Source organism: Carcharodon carcharias, chromosome 22 (genome assembly GCF_017639515.1).
Source record: "Carcharodon carcharias isolate sCarCar2 chromosome 22, sCarCar2.pri, whole genome shotgun sequence".
NCBI lineage: Eukaryota > Metazoa > Chordata > Chondrichthyes > Lamniformes > Lamnidae > Carcharodon > Carcharodon carcharias.
The window spans coordinates 43,739,744-43,756,406 of NC_054488.1; the positions used below are offsets into that span (position 1 = coordinate 43,739,744).

Here is a 16,663-nt window from a genome sequence, read left to right on the forward strand (position 1 = left end):
GAGTATTTTAATGATAGGAATTTATCAATTTTCTGTGGAGGCATGAGGAGCAGGAACATTTCCACTAACTCCAAAATCCAAGCAATAATGCTTCTCCATTCCCTGCTCCTGGAACCTAGCTTTTTCAAAATTCTTTCACAGAATGTGGGATGCTGGCTATAGGCTAACATTTATTGCCTACCCCTAATTGCCCTTAAGAAGGTGGTTGTGAGCTGCCTTCTTGAACCGCTGCAGCCCATGTGGTGCAGGTATACCCACAGTGCTCAGAACATAAGAACATAAGAAATAGGAACAGAAGTAGACCATTCAGCCCCTAGAGTCAGCTCCACCATTCAATAAGATCATGGCTGATCATCTTGTGTTTCGATTTCCACATTCCCATCCAATCCCAATAACCTTTGATTCCCTTGCCTAACGAGAATCTATCTACCTCTGCCTTAAAAATATTCAATGACCCCGCCTCCATCACCTTCTGAGGCAGAGAGTTCCAAAGTCGCACAACCTTCTGAGAGAAAAAAATTCACCTCATCTCTGTCCTAAAAGGGCAACCCCTAATTTTAAAACAGTGCCCCCTAGTTCTGGACTCATCCACAAGCAGAAACATCCTTTCGACAACCACCTTGTCAAGGCCATTCAGGATCTTGTATACTTTAATCAAATCGCCCCTCACTCTTCTAAAGTCCAGTGGAAACAAGCCCAGTCTGTCCAACCTTTCCTCATAAGACAATCCACTCATTCCAGGTATCAGTCTGGTAAACCTCCTCCTTCCTTAAATAAGGAGACCAAAACTGCACATAGTAATCGAGGTGTGGTCTCACCAGTGCCCTGTATAACTAAAGCTTAACATCCTTACTCTTATGCTCAATCCCTCTCGTAATAAAGTACAGCCTTCCATTAGCCTTCTGAATTACTCGCTGTACTTGCATACTAACTTTGTGTGACTCATGCACTAGAACACCTAGATCCCTCTGCACCTCAGAATTATGCAGCCTTTCTCCATTTAAGTAATATTCTGCTTTTTGTTCTTCCTGCCAGAGTGAACAACATTTTCCCACACTAAACTCCATTTGCCAGATCTTTGCCCATTCACTCAACCTATCTGTACCCATCTGCAACCTCCTCATGTCCTCTTCACAATGTACTTTCCTACCTATATTTGTGTCATCTGCAAGTTTAGTTACCATGTCTTCACTTGCCTCATCTAAGTCATTGGTGTAAATTGTAAAAAGTTGAGGCCCCAGTACAGACCTTTGTAGGACTCCACTCATCACATCCTGCCAATCAGAGAAAGGCCCATTTATGCATACTCTGCTTTCTGCCAGCCAGCCAATATTCTATCCATGCTAATATGTTACCCCCTACACCATGCACTTTTTTTTCAGTAATAATCTTTGATGTGGCACTGTATTAAATGCCTTCTGGTCATCCAAATACAGTACGTCTACAGGTTTCCCTTCATCCACTGTGCACTTTACTCCTTTAAAAAACTCCAATAAATTGGTTAAACATGATTTTCCTTGCACAAAACCATGCTGCCTATTCCCGATTGCCTTGACAACTTCTAAGTGCCCAGCAAAACCTCCTTAATGATTGATTCCAATAACTTCCCCGCCACAGATGTCAGGCTAACTGGCCTATAATTTCCTGTTTTCTGCCTCTCTCTCTTCTTGAATAGAGGGGTGATATTTGCTACTTTCCAATCTGATGGAATCTTTCCAGAATCTAGCGATTTTTGCAAAATTAACACCAGCGCATCGACTACCTCATTAGCCACCCCTATTAAGACCCTAGGATGTGGTCCATTGGGACCCAGCGACTTGCCAGCCCGCAGCTCCATCTATATGCTTAGTACCATTTTCCTAGTGATTTCACCAAGTTTCTATCTCCCTTTCACCTCCTGATTTGCAGCTATTATTGGAATGTTTTTTGTATCCTCTATAGTGAACACAGAAGCAAAATATTTGTTAATCTCTTCTGTCATTTCCTTATTGTCCACTATTAACTCCCCACTGTCGCTCACTAGAGAGCCAACACTCACTTTACTTACCCTTTTCCTTTGTAAATACTTGTAAAAACTCTTGCTATCTGTTCTTACATTTCTAGCTAGCTTCCTCTCATACACTAATTTTTTTCTCCTGATTAACCTTTTATTCATTCTCTGCCGTTCTTTATATTCTGTCCAATCATCTGTCCTGCCACTCATCTTTGCGGAGTTGTATGCTTTGTCCTTAAGTTTGTGCTTTCCTTAACTTCTTTAGTAAACCACGGAAGTTTGGCCACAGCCAGTGAGGCTGGTGACCTGAAATTCAATTCTGGAGAAGGGCATGATTTCTATGGAGACCCAAAAGGCTCACCCAAAAAGTTAAGATAATGTCCAATTCCGGACAGGCTTTGTGCCTTTCTGTCTGACCACATGTTTCCTGTGTAGCATTGAGTCTAGGCCCAAAGGCAGACCCAGTCTCATTTTACCCCTAGAACTTCAAAAAAATTAAAATTAAAGATGGTGAAGCCATATGAATGGATTTCAGATTAACATATGTGACTTAGTTGTAGACTGATGTAAGCGTGGAGATCCGATATAAAATACATGAACCCTTTGATTGTATCCATATTTCCCTTTCCATTCTCCTTAACTGATTCAGCTACTCTTCATTACCCCTTCCTCTGGCCTCTCCCATTGCTTCCTTTACTTAATAGAGCAGTTTAATTTAAGGAAAGGATTTGCATTTATATAGCACCTTTCATGACCTCAGAATGTCCCAAAGCACTTTCCAACCAAATATGTACTTTTTGAAGTATAGTCCCTGTTATGATGCAGGGGGACATGACTGCTAATTTGCCCACAGCAAGTTCCTCAAACAGTAATCAATGCAGCATGACCAGATAACCTGTTTAAGTATGTTAATTGAGAGAAAATATTGGCCAGGATGTACAGAGTATTCCTCTGATCATCTTCAAATAGTGCTCTGGGATCTTTCACGTCCACTCAAAAACTGATTTTAACATCGCATCTGAAAGGCAGTACATCTGATAGTGCATCAGTGTCTCAGTACTGGCCTGGAGTGTAACTGGATTATGTGCTCAAGTCTATGTTTGTACACTCTTGAAAATGTTGCCCTCAGCGTAAGGCCCAAACTTATTTTCATTTGGAACCGAGACAGGAAATTATAGCAGAGTGAAGGGAAAGGTACATCAGGGAACTGCAGTCGACAGGCAAAGGAAATAGGTATGCATAAAACAACAACTTATATTTATATAGCAGTTCTATTGTAATAAATGTCTCAAAGTGCTTTTAGGCATGTTATAATGTAAAATTTGGCACCAAGTCATAAAGCGAGATATTAGGGCAGATGACCAAAAGTTTATTCAGTTTTAAAGTGTGGCTTAAATGAGGAAAGAGAGGTGATAGGTTTAGAGAGGAAATTCAATATATTAGGGGCTTGGCAGCTGAAGGCACAGCCACCAATGATGTAGCAATTACAATCAAAGATGCTCAAATGCCAGAATTAGAGGAGTGTGGGCATTTTGGAGGGAGGTGTTGTGGTGCAGTGGGTGAGGTCCCTGCCTCCACGCCAGAAGCACTGGGTTTGAGTCCCACTCCAGGACTTGATGGCCAAGGAAGGTGTGTTCATAACATGGCTTTTTGTCTATCAACCTCTTAATCCTTCCAATATGTCTATGGCAGGGAGTAAGAGTGGGAGAGTCTCCTGGTCGGCCACGGTTATTGCGGAGTGGCATCCCTCAAGTTATCGCCACTGGTGACCTGTTCCAGGAAAAAACTGGACATGAGCACATGCATTATCTGCCTCTTATGCTGTTAGACGTGGCAAGAGAACTAAAGAAGAAGAAAGAAAGAGGGTACTTTGAGGGCTTTGGAGCTCTGGAGAAGTGTTATACGGACTCAAAACATTAACTCTGTTTCCCTCTCCAAAGATGCTGTCAGAGCTGCTGAGTCTTTCCAGCATTTTCTGTTTTTACGTTGAGCACTGTCTGGCTCAGGAGATTACAGAAATAGGGAAGAATGAATCCATGGAGGTATTTGCAAATAAGGTTAAGAATTTTAAGAACGAGGTGTAACTTATCCGGGCAGCAATGTAGGTCAGCAAACACAGGGGTGATGGGTGAATGGGACTTGGTGTGATTTAGTCAACAGGGACCAGGGTTTTGGATGAGCTCAAGTTTACAGATGGTAGAATATGGGAGGCCGGCTAGGAATGCTTTGGAATAGTCAAATCTAGAGGTAACAAAATCATGGATGATGGTTTCAGCAGCAATTGAGTTGAGGCAGGGACAGAGTTGGATGATTTTACGTGGGTGGAAATAGGTGGGGACCAAAGACAATGGCTTTAGTCTTCCCAATATTTAATTGGAAGAAATTTCTGCTCGTTCAGTGCTGGACTAGCAGCCTCACAATTTGGAGAAAGTGAAGGGGTGGAGAGGGATGGTGGTGAGGTAGAGCTGGGTGTCACCAATGTACATGTAGCAATTGACTTTGTAGGTAGCATGTAGATCAGAAATAGGAGTAAACCAAGGATAGATCTTGGGAACACTAGAGACAATGGTGCTGGAGTGGGAAGACAAGGTATTGCATGTGATTCTCTAGCTATGATTAGATAGATAAGAATAGAATCAGCTGAGAGCAGTCCCACCCAGCTGGATGACAATGGAGACGTGGTGAAGTCAGCTTCCTCAGCAAGCTGAATGCCCTGAATGAGGTTGAACTGGGAGAGGAAACAAGCAGCAATTTCAAGCTTTGGAAATATTTTTAATTCGCAGGCTGCAGTGACATACTGAAAGGCACAGGCATTCTTGAGTACTTCAGGAGCAGGTCATGGAGATTCCCATAGATTTGATATGGATTTAAACTGTAGTGTTGGACAAATTAACACACCTACTTATCAATCCACTGAGGTCTTCATTGGGCCTGAAAATGTCCGGGCCGAACATGAGTCAAACCATTTCTCATGTGCCCGGTGCAGCAGCCTAAAACAGGGCGCAGAATGTTTACAGTACAGAAGGAGGCCATTCGGCCCATCATGTCTGCGCTGGAGTAATTTACCTCGCGCCTCTCCCTGTAGCCCTGCACATTCATCCTTTTCAAATAATCTAATTCCCGCTTCAATGCCTCGATCGAACCTGCCTCCAACACACTCTCAGGGAGTGCATTCCAGATCCCAACCACTCACTCATGAAGAAGATTTTCCTCATATCTCCGTTGCTTCTTTTGCCAAAGACCTTAAAATGCCTAGCTTAGGGTCACTTAGGAAGGTCAGGCTGGCCTGAGCAGAGCTCGAGTTGGGCCAACTCCTTCCAGGCCTGGATGCAACCTAGCAACCAACAGAAAGGTAGATTATTATTTTCTTACATTTTATGTGCAGTCAGTAGGTGTGGTCCTCCGAGTGCTCCACCTAGCCTCACAGCATTCCCGAGGCCTGCACACCCATTTTCCTTTACTCCCTTCCCCCCAGGACTAATACTTATTAAATGACGGACCTGCCAATGATGGTGCAGAAGGCTCCAGCAGCACATCCATGGCCTAAATAAATTGCTGCCTTAATATGTACTATTCATATTACCTTTTTCAGTGGAATATCGGTGTTCTTATTGCTCTAACATAAGCTTGAAGATCTGATGGTTGACATGATCTAATTACTATGCAGTTATGACTCACCTAGCATAAGGCAAAGCGTTACCTTATTCCACATCTCAATAGTTTTAATGAACATGGAGGGGTAGTTTGGATCCATCCCACCTGGAATGTGGGATAGAGGTGGCTGCTCAGTTAAGAAAGCTGCGCAAAGACTTACTGTCCCATTCCAATGAGCTGCCACCTCAACTGGCCCCTTTTTAAAAGCAGCTGAGATGCTCCATCTGACTCAGGTGGAAGCCTCAGTATTGTGTGTTAATGGCGACCCTATGGTACCCGAAGGATCCTGAAGGCAATTGAACAGCCTACTGAGCATGGCATCTGCAGTGGGCATGCCACTCAGTTAAATCTGCTGCCCGAGAAGGATAAGTCAGACATTTTTTGCTAGCGGGGCCAGGAGGAACAGGAATGTTCAACTGGTAATGAAAACTTTGCAAGTCTTTGTGCTCTGATGATTCCTTTTCCCACTCTAGCAAGTTGGATTGGGGCAAGGTTGGGTCTGCTGGTGCTTTTGAGGTCAATGATTGACTCTGTGACCTTTGACTTTTGAGCTGGCCATCCCATTATATCATAGTCTATTAAAATAAATCAGGTGACACCAACATGGATGTTTTCCTGGGATTTCATAATTGAACCTCAGCTTTTCAGCCTTCTCTGGTCAAGACAACTAAAAGAGGGTGAACTAGCTTTAATACTGCATTAAAAATCTATGCACTGGATAAATATCCATAAGCTTGCATCTTCCCTGCCCTGTTAATCATACAGAATATTACACATAATATTGAGCAGCCTATTCTAATACCTTTTCCTATCAAGATGTTCAATGTTACTCTAATAAACTTACTCTAAGTTTATTGAGAAGATCAAATCTTATCCTAATCTTATCAAATCTTAACACCTCCCTCACTACAGAGAATCCACGCATTACTTGTTCTGAAGGATGGATGTCCAATAACTGTTATTTAAGGACTTTATAGTTAAAGTTGTGTTATTTTAGTTTTGTTAAAATTGCCTGACACTTAGTAAATTTTATAAGACATTTAAAAACAGGTGTAAGTTGGTACAATGCAATTATACCCACCTCTCCATTTTATTAATGACAATCTCAGCTCTATTTGCAATTGTGGACATACAAATTTAAACACAGGGGATATTTTCAGAAATTAATTTCTCGTATTGTACACAACATCTACTGTAGGAGTTAATTTAGCTATTAGGATAGTAGATTCTTCTCATGGTTTAAATGCTCAATTAGCTTATAAAAAAACACTAATTGTATGCAAAAATGAGACTAGATGGAGTGAATACAATAAAGACTCACGTGCCTGTATTTTATCAATGTTCTCTGAAATACCCAGCATTACATTTTTGATGAATGCTTTCCTATAACAATTAAAAGTAATTGCTATTTTTCACTCAATATCCTCTACTGAAGGCAGGGACTCATGGCCTGTGGGGTACCAACAGACATCTAGGATTTTGTCTCAATACCCATCCCTCATACAACAATGTAAAGCAATATCTCTGTAATGGTACTCAAAGCCCTGAGCTGTGAAGTTGTGAGTTCATGCCCACTCTAGAAACTTGAGCACAAAATATAGGCTAACACTCCAGCGCAATACTGAGGCAGTGCTGCACTGTTGGGGATGCAGTCTTTTAAATGATATATTAATCTGAGGTTAAGTCAGCCATCTCATGTGGATGTAAAAGATCCTTGATACCATTTCAAAGAAGAGCAGGGGAGTTCTCCACAGTGTCCTTACCAATGTTTATCTCTTGACCAACATCACTAAAAACAGATTGTCTGGTCATTATTGCTTTGCTGTTTCTGGGACTTCAATGTGAGCAAATTGGTTGGTGTGTTCCTGTAAAACAGCACAGACTACACTTTATAAATACTTAATTGATTGTAACAGTTTGGTACAGTCTAAGGTGGTGAAAAGTGCCTGTCTTTGCTTTACACATCGAGCGTCGGCAAGGTATTCAACAATGGACTGGCAAAAAAACGAAGTCCAATCTGATTGTTAATCAAAACCACATCTATCTAGTTCCAGTAAGAATATATCAGGAAAAGAAACCCAAATCTTTACTGAGTTAGGTACTCTCCAGCAGCATTACAGTGGGGGTGGGGAGGGGGGGGATTATAACTGGCTTCATTCCGAGTTGGGATGGTATGGAAAGCCATTCAGATTTCCCTCTCTTGATCCAGCAGTTCCCTCATGGAAGTCCATGTATCTGGACATTGGACGATGAATAGTTTGGGGTTGAGTGGGAGACTTCCAGTAATTAAATCACCTGCAATATTCATTGTAGAGCATGCCTCAGTCGGTAGCATTCTTGCCTTTGAGTCATATGGTTTGGGGTTCCAGTCCTGCTCAAGGGTTTGAGTAAAAAGATTGAAAGTTGATATTTCAGTGCAGTAATGAGGGAGTTGCAATGTAGGAAGTGGTATCGTTTGGATGAGATGGTAAGCCAAGGCCCCGCCTGCCTTGGGTGGATGCAAAAGATCCCTTGACACTATTTCAGAGAAGATCAGGGCAATTATCCCTGGTGTCCTGCCCAATATTTATTCCTCAAAACATCACAAAAACACATTATGTAGTTCATTATCACATTGTGTTTGTGGGAGTTTGCTGTGTGCTTACTGGCTGCCATTACAATGGTGACTAAACTTCAAAATATACTTCACTTGCTATAAACCGTTTTGAGGTGTTTGGTGGTCATGAAAAGCAGTATATAAATGCAAGCCTTTTTTCCTTTATTGTCATGGTTCTCATGTAAATAGTAACCACTTGAATGATGTGCTGGAAACTGCTCAGCCTCTATGGAACCACAGCAAGGAGGCAAATGCTTTCAGAAAAAAGGAGGGGAGAAAATGTAACAAAAGATTAAGAAAATTTCCTGTTCCAACTATGCATAAATGAACAGCCACTTGTTTGGGCAAGATGAAATATCACAAATAAAAACAGAAAATGCTGGAAAAACTCAGCACATCTGGCAGCATCTGTGGAGAGAGAAACAGTTAAATATCACATTGTCACAACTTGATAAAAGGATCCAAATATAACCACATGTCCTTTTTAAAATTCTTGTTCTAATTTATATATTAAAAAAATGTGGAACAGAGCTTTGCAGTGTGGTAAAATTCAATGTTCCATCCCAGCCTGTTAACTGATCTCAATTGGACAGTTGTAGAGACTCTTGAGATGGCCTCAGTATCCCACAGCAAGTGACGGGTGAATGAAATTAGCCAAAGTTCCTGACTTCTAGTTGTGGATCATTTAAGAGCGTACAGGTATATCAGAGAAAGACCAGGTTGGGTATGACAGATAGGATGCCCCTGCGGAATTATAGCCTACTAACTTTCATTGTCTAAATTTCCATGGGAAAGATTGCCACTTGGGCGAGGGAGCAGCACAAGGAAGTTAGCACAGAATGAGTCAGCACCTTCAGAACATTGCAGAAAGCTGGGGCGGAAAATAGTCCAAAAGAATATCTAGAGTATATGCCTTGTTTGTCTCATTATAGAAAAATATATTTGAATGTGTTAGCTCTCTGTATATGCAACCCATGTTAATATATTCATAGCATTTTTACTACCCTCCCACACTTCTCCTGCTGCAGAGATTTCTGCCTCGAGATTTCCAATGCTTTTGTATGATCAGCAAACAGGAGATGCACTTGGGAGGAGTGGGGCTCTACCAGGTGAAGACAAGTATTGTACAAACTTGTCCAATGGGAGCAGGCCTGTTTGAAGGACAGATGATTAAACTTGCAAAACTCTAGGGTGTGAGCAGGACTCCGCACCTTTATATAGCTGGGGGGGGGGGGGCGGCGCCCTGATCACATCCGAGACATGTTATCTCAGGGAGTCCCGTCTTGTTCCAGTCACCAGATGAAATATTTCAGAAGAAATCGATGTCGTGCCAAAATATTTCAAAATTGTTCTGAATTTTATCACCAAGCTTTCCTTATTGGGTTAATTCTGCACTTTGTCTTGTGTTGGACTGTGACGGTATTGTCTGTTGCAGGCTGATGCAGTTTTACTCTGTAGAAGATAAAATTGTTTTTCATTTGATTGAATAAAAACACCGCAAAAAATCTATCAACCACACCAATAAAAACATAATTATGGCGTGATTAGAAGGATATTGGCTTTGCAAAGGCCTTTATTTTAAACTTGCTTTTCTAAAAGGAATCACGCTGTTAAATATTACATTCCTGCTCCAAGTTCATTACGGGTCAGATTGGATATAATTCTGGTTATTTGCTGTCGATGTGCAATTTTCTATTATTAAAACGTTGTTACATTTCTGTATTGTAGTTCTCTTTATGGTTATTCGATCGGGGCAAACACTTAAAATTAGGGCTCATTCATCAACTTATCCCATCCCCAGCACTCCCATACTCACCATCTGCTTTCTATTTTCTCTTCCACGCTGTGTGTGTGTGTGTGTGTGTGTCATGATTTTTCACTTCTAGAAATGTTGACGAAGTGAACCACCCAGTTCAAAGAGGAAAAAAATATAACGTGTCAGCCCCTTTAATGGCAATATCTTCCAATCGATTTGGACGTAATATCCCTTCCGATCTGAAAGTCAACTTCACCAAACTGGTTCCTCAATAGAAGTTTTCCATCGCATTATACATGAGTTATTATTGAGTTCCTCCTGCTGGCAAATTATGCAGGGACTAATCAGCCAACGCAACGAGGCCTGTATAATGGCAGTGTTCAGTGTGACCCTAAAAAACACCTCGTTTTCTCGTATCCTGTAACATGGTCTTCAATTTAACTTCGTGCAAGGAAATTAGCTCTTCTTTAAAAGTAGATCCATTTGCTCAGACAGCCGCCCCCCCCCCCCCCCCCCACCTCGGTTAAATCTATCAGTTGTACTCAATGTTCTTTATAATTCGTCACGTTGAAAATTTATCAGAAGCATGTTAACTCTCAGTATTAGACTTGAGTGTGGTGCAGCACACTGATGGTGGCGGGATGGGGCGGGGGAGTGCATCACAGTATCGCCCAATTTCAGCACTGGGAGCCCCTTTATCATTCGACTGTGTCAGGGATGAGAGTTTGATCGGATTTGCCTTACAACTCCTGCCGACCATCAGTGCGGTGCTCCCAATACTTCATACCCGAGATTGTGAGCGGAACACGTTACTTTGAGTCAGTTGAAGCCACCCTTGTGTATTTCCCTGGCATTCTCGTGCCCTTTTTCATCGTTTTTTTCCCCACTGCTATACGACATATGCTACCAATCCGAAATAACATTATGGAAGCTCTGTGTGGGATCCACGCTCACTGGTTACATTGTCCACTGCAAAAACTAACCAAGGCAATGATGGCAACACTGGGGTCGTTCATCTCCCGTTTTATAATCAGTCAACATTTGTAAATGTCAAATACCTCCACACCTTAAATCTAAAATGAATTTGGATTGTTTTAATGTCATAATAAAGAATTCCCACATTAAAACAATTTGCTGGAAAAGACATAACGTCTGTAATTACGGTTCTCCAGGAAGTGCACTGTTGGTAAATACTGGATGAGGTGAGTTTTAAACGGGCGCCCAGCCTTCAGAAGGGTTTTGTGAGGTCTGCTTTTACAATTGCAGCCGGGGCCTGCATGGCTTTAATTGCACGTTGTTAAATATCCACAACGCCCGCCGACTCGTTTTCTGTTTAATTGCGATCAGAACAGGGCGAGGCTTGTCGAAGGTCGGGGTGGGTGGGTGTGGAGGAAGAGATTGTGTTTTTTTCTCCCTTTCCCATCCCCTCCGAAACTTATCAGCAAGTCAGCCGATGGCTGGAGCGGCGAGCGACGTGCCGCAGAGACCCGGTTCAAAGGGAATGTGCAGCGCCCAAGTCAGCGGGGAAAAGGGGCGCCCAGCTTTGAAAGCAGGGTCTTTACCCTTGGAGGTGGAACTAGCTCGCCGCTGCTCCACAATGGGAGTCCCACTCGCATTTATTTCATGCTTCATGTCAGGTTCCCCAACCCCCTCAAAAAGTAAAGCACTGCAGCACCGCACCATGAAAGCAGCGGTACTGTTGCTTACCGTTAAAAAAGTGTTCCCTCTTCAAAGTCAATCTGACATTGTCAGGACGCGAAATTGAACGTTTCTGGCGAGAAAATAAACAGCCCGTTTTTGTTTTTTTTTTAAAAATTATTTTAAAATATCTTGAAGTCTCGATCATTCCAATATTTACCAATCATTGACTAATGAGCAACGCAAAATAATTACAACTGTCGCTTTCACTTTGAAGAGTCTTTTCAGCATTGCAACTGAGACACACGCCACACGGCCCTGACGGAGCTACAGAAAAATCCTGCTCATTTGTGGCTTTTAGAATTAGATAAAATGTCAACCGCAGAATTTGAGCTCGTCGTTCCTTCGGATTTTCATTTTACATAATAAATCATCTGATCAATTAGAATTCCGACCGAAGCTGTGTCTGCAAAATTAATGTAAACACAAACTGAAATGAATTCTGCTCCTAAATCTAGTTTCGCTGTTCTGGGATGGGGCAAGAAGGGATAATGATATGCTAGCGCCTTGATGACTGCAATAACACCCGATTATGTTTTTTTTTCCTTGTTGAAAACTGTCACGGTTTCAGCACACCGCGTGGAGTTTTGCACAGGCCCAGAGTGTTCCCGCTTCGCCTTCTCCAAAGAGGGGAGCCTGGACATTTATTGAAAACGTGGAGATTGTTGGTCTTATTTTATTTTGTCTCTTTTCCCAGCGATATATATATATATATATATGCCTTACTGTTACACCTTTTCAAAACGCGTTTACCCAAGTTATAACTTGCAAAAATAAAGATCAAAAGGGGGGAAGAGTTGATGCTTTTATTGTGTTTTCAGGCAAAGCAGTGGGCAAACAGCAATGGCACAAGCGGATGAAGTATACAGCGACCACAATAAAGACAAGGCTCCTGCATCAACGTGTGTATGACCACATAGACTCCAGAAAGTTCTTCTTATTTGAAACAGTCTGAAGGCGGAATTCTTAAATCACAATGAGTAACCTTGGGAATTAACAGTGCTTTGTACGTGTTTTATGGTAGGTTCTTCATCTTTTATGTAGTCCGGGGTGTTTCTCTCCCCCCACCCCCCAAGCAATTCATTCCTTTCCTCTTCTCTGGCCCTCCTAATGCAGAAAAGAATATGTTTAGAACAGAATGAATGAAGCAAAGAACCGGCACAAATCAGAAACGGTTTTTATGTGTATGTGTGTGTGTTTTGGCTTGTATTTGCTCCAAAAGCAGTCACATATAGCTAGCGTGGGACGGCCTAAAAATGCGGCTGCTGCTGCAACCTTGCATGGCAAACCCATCCAGACCTAATTCCTGTTCAGACTTGCAAAAAGAAAAAAGCCCAAGGCTTCCTCGCATCGCGGTCCAAACATCACGTCCCAGACTTTTCACTACAGGCCAAGTTCTTTCGATCAGCCCTTACAATTCAGGAACAACAATAACAGAATAATAATGATTCTGAGCAGAACTCACCCAAACACACGTTGTCATTTCTTTGCAAGTCTTGCATTAGAATTCAGCACCTCCGAACGAAAAATGTAATTTAATTTGGCATGTCAGTTAGAACTGAGGGTGGATTGATGTATTCGCTTTAACTTTAGTTCAGTAGCTTGCTCTGAAATATTCGGTGCAATCACAGATCTAAATCCCCCTATCTCTGCTGGGATGCACATAAGCTATTAGATAAAAATAATCGCGGGGGAAGAATATTAAAGCCCATATTCCTAACCATTAATCGTTAGCGACTGTTCCCGCCAGCAAAAAGAACCTTAACACTTGTTTTGGTCTCAGGAGGTAGTGTCACACGAGTTTCCAAAATATGCCAGAAGTTGCACGAAAAGACTTAAAAATATCTTGTATGATATGAAAAGTTAACGGGTTGGGTCTATGTTGTTAATGCTGAGCACCCAGTTAGCATTAAACAGCTCTTAAACAATCATCTTCACTTAAAAAAAATAGAATCGCAGTTTCGATTCCACATTAATTCTACCTCCGTATGGAAAGCCTGTGATATTATTCACCCAAGTTAGACTGTATTCCGGACATGAAGCAAAACAATAAAAGCAGAATTCGCCCCGGTCCTAACGCAAAGCCAGCCGATTAAAACGCCTTAAACTCAAAATGTGAGTCCATGTGTAACATCGGCAGCGGGTGTTACAGAGTAAGGGTTGTGTAAAAGGGGCGTTTGAGAGCAGACTCGACACAACGTTAATCAGGTTCAACACGGATCAAAGATAGCTGGGTTTCTCTTTTAAAACGAAATACAATTCACAGCAAAAAAAAAGCTCAGAAAATGTATGAAATTGCACGCTCCGGCTGCACTTCTAAACTGCTGCAGCAGAATGAACGGTTGGCTCCAATTTTGGTCGTCTGAGGGCTTTTTTTTTAAGGAAAGAAAGTTCTAGCAAATGGCCTACGCTAACATTTCTGGACTGCAACCAGTTGAGAAGTTTAACACTGATTGTTTTGGAAAATCATAGGCTTTTGAAGCCGACTAATCTTGACAAGAATGTTCCAACCGTAGCCTAATCCTAAAAAAATAAAATCCTGCAAATGTAAAATTCAAGGTGGGACTTAACGTTACCAAATCGTTCAAAATCTTGAGTGTTTTCTTTAGATGTGCGAATTTAACATGCTTAAGCGTAAGTGACTAGTATTATTTTACACATATCCAGTGCCGTATTTTGGACATAGTTATGCTTGGTAGTTGGGATTTTACTGCTGTTTCCTTTGTGAATCCTAACGCAAATATCAATGGATCGGAAACCAAAACAGACATTTCTCTGGAAAGTACCTCGCTAACAAAATGAGATCTGAACAACTTCAAATTCAATTAGAACTCCAACCGGTAGCTGTTTCCAATTACTTTACGCCAATTCGTGTTACAGATATGGTAAACAACTCGATAAAAAAAAAGATTATATAGCACAAGATTTACTGAAGTCTTATCACACTAAAAATCTGTACTTGCAACTTGCTGTAACACCGCGGGGAATACGCGCCAGCCTGCTCCCTTCCTGATTCTGGCTGCCCGAGTGAAATTTGTGTTGTTGAGAATTGAAATAAACGTGACATGGTCCCAGTGTCTATTTAACAGAATATCGGCAGCTTCAGTCCCACGATATGTGCTGCAAGTGGGCAGAATTGTAAAGTTAATACATTTTAAGAGTGTTTCTTAACACCATTTCAAGGAGCAAGACATATTCTGAGCACTTTGTAAATGATCTCGAGTGAACGATGGACGACCATATTAAGAAAAACATGTTTCCCTTTACACAAATACACACAATTGCATAGAGCTTCATTAAAATGTTTATGTTAGAAAGTTTTAACACGTTTCCAATCACATGCTTTGAGGTGGGCGCGCAAAAAACCTCGACGACACTATAAGTACTGATTAATATAGCGATTTCCTCTTTTACAACTGTTTAACAACCGTGAACGAAGCTAGAAAGACAGAATAAGCTGGCCAGCCCTTTGGTTTGGCATGTTACAATAATCAATCCGATTTTACTTCAAAGTCACAAGTCCTGTGATCTAAAGAATGAACAGACTCCTTTCTCACATATCCTCAAGTTTTAAAATTAATTTCCCTTAACCCTTCTTAATTAACTGTTATTTTAACACCAACAATGTACTGCGTAAAAAATATATAAATAAGGATTTGACTATTATTAAAGTGTCTTTGTGCCTGCCAAGTCCTGTGCCATGTGCTCTTTTGTTCTGTACAGAAGCGGAGCTGCAGAGACGGTTCCCCCCTCCCCCCCTCCAGGTCAGCTCGGATCGGCCGCCTATGAACAAGATGGTTTTTGCGGGCTGGGAAAGGACAATGGAAGAGCATTACCTTCACTTCTCTCGCGTCTTTGCTGGATTTTAACCGCGCCACATTTCACCACGGTCACATTTTCACTTTTGAGTAGCTCCCGTTTTTTTTTTCTCTCTCTAATTCAAAACACGTCTGCTTTCTTTCAATTATTCTCCACCTCCTTCCTTGCTGAATTCTTCCATCGTTTCCAAAGCTTCAACTTTCGCTTCCATCCGCGCGGTCCTCGATCTATTTTGCTCATTTTAAGAGAGAAATATACTCAGCTTATTTCTCCGTTCAGTTCCGCACACGAGTTTCCTTTCATTTCTCATTTAAACTTTCTCCATAAGTAAATCTCCCACCGTCTTTCTGAAGGTGATAAGATTTTTTCGGCGGTTGGGGGGTGGGGGGTCGGGTTGGGAGGAGATGGAGTGGGGTTGGGGTGGGGGGGGGGGTGTGGGTTTGGGGGGATGGTAGATGGATAGTGGGGGGAGGGTTGGGTGCTGTTCAGATGTAATCGCCGCACCTTCACTAGAATGCATTTTGCAGAGTTATGGCGAACACGTGGAGTTTTCATGTTGTGCTGAACTTGATGCCATTCCCCCCCACCCCCCTCACCGCCCAGGAGTAGAAAATATTTCAATCGCTTTGAAAATTGCAGCCATCGGCCCGCCGCATATTGAACGCGATTTGCCCGCCTAAAGAAGCTGGGCAGCTTTTTAATATATATATATATATATAAAAGCAGCAGAGAGGGGGAGGGATTAAAATATACTTTAAAAAAACCCCGGTGTTGCTACCCGGCATAGATTCACCCATTCACCCCGCTTGCTGAAAATGTTACTATTTCAGAGAGCTCCGCTTGTTACATTTTACAGATTGTATCCAGTCTCCCGGCTGCTGTTTATTCCCCATCGGTGGGTTGGGTTGGATGGTTGGGGGGGCGGGGGGGGGTAGGTGGCGGGTGAGGCTAAAACTCTAAGAACTTCGGAAGGGCGGAAAAGGTCAGTGGGAGAGCCAGTCATTGGATCCGTTTGCCCGTCACTGCCAGCCTGCCCCGACCAATCAGCGACTCCCTCTCCTTCGGCTGGCCAGTCATCCGCTCTCGTCCAATTGGCAACGGGGGCTTCCTTTCATTTCAATCGGATCGAAGTCTCTTTCTCTCTCTC

At 42.2% G+C, this 16,663-nt stretch overlaps 2 long non-coding RNA genes across 2 annotated transcripts; one reads left to right on the forward strand and one right to left on the reverse strand.

The window, feature by feature from the left end:
• The first annotated feature begins 12,134 nt into the window (after positions 1–12,134).
• On the forward strand, positions 12,135–14,774 carry LOC121293967. Its single transcript, XR_005946659.1, has 2 exons — positions 12,135–12,361; positions 12,519–14,774. It is a non-coding gene; the product is annotated as an uncharacterized LOC121293967 (long non-coding RNA).
• LOC121293966 lies at positions 12,490–15,929 on the reverse strand. The gene is made up of 3 exons (XR_005946658.1): positions 15,534–15,929; positions 14,657–14,817; positions 12,490–12,804 (listed from the first exon to the last, which is right to left on the reverse strand). It is a non-coding gene; the product is annotated as an uncharacterized LOC121293966 (long non-coding RNA).
• Positions 15,930–16,663: the final 734 nt, after the last annotated feature.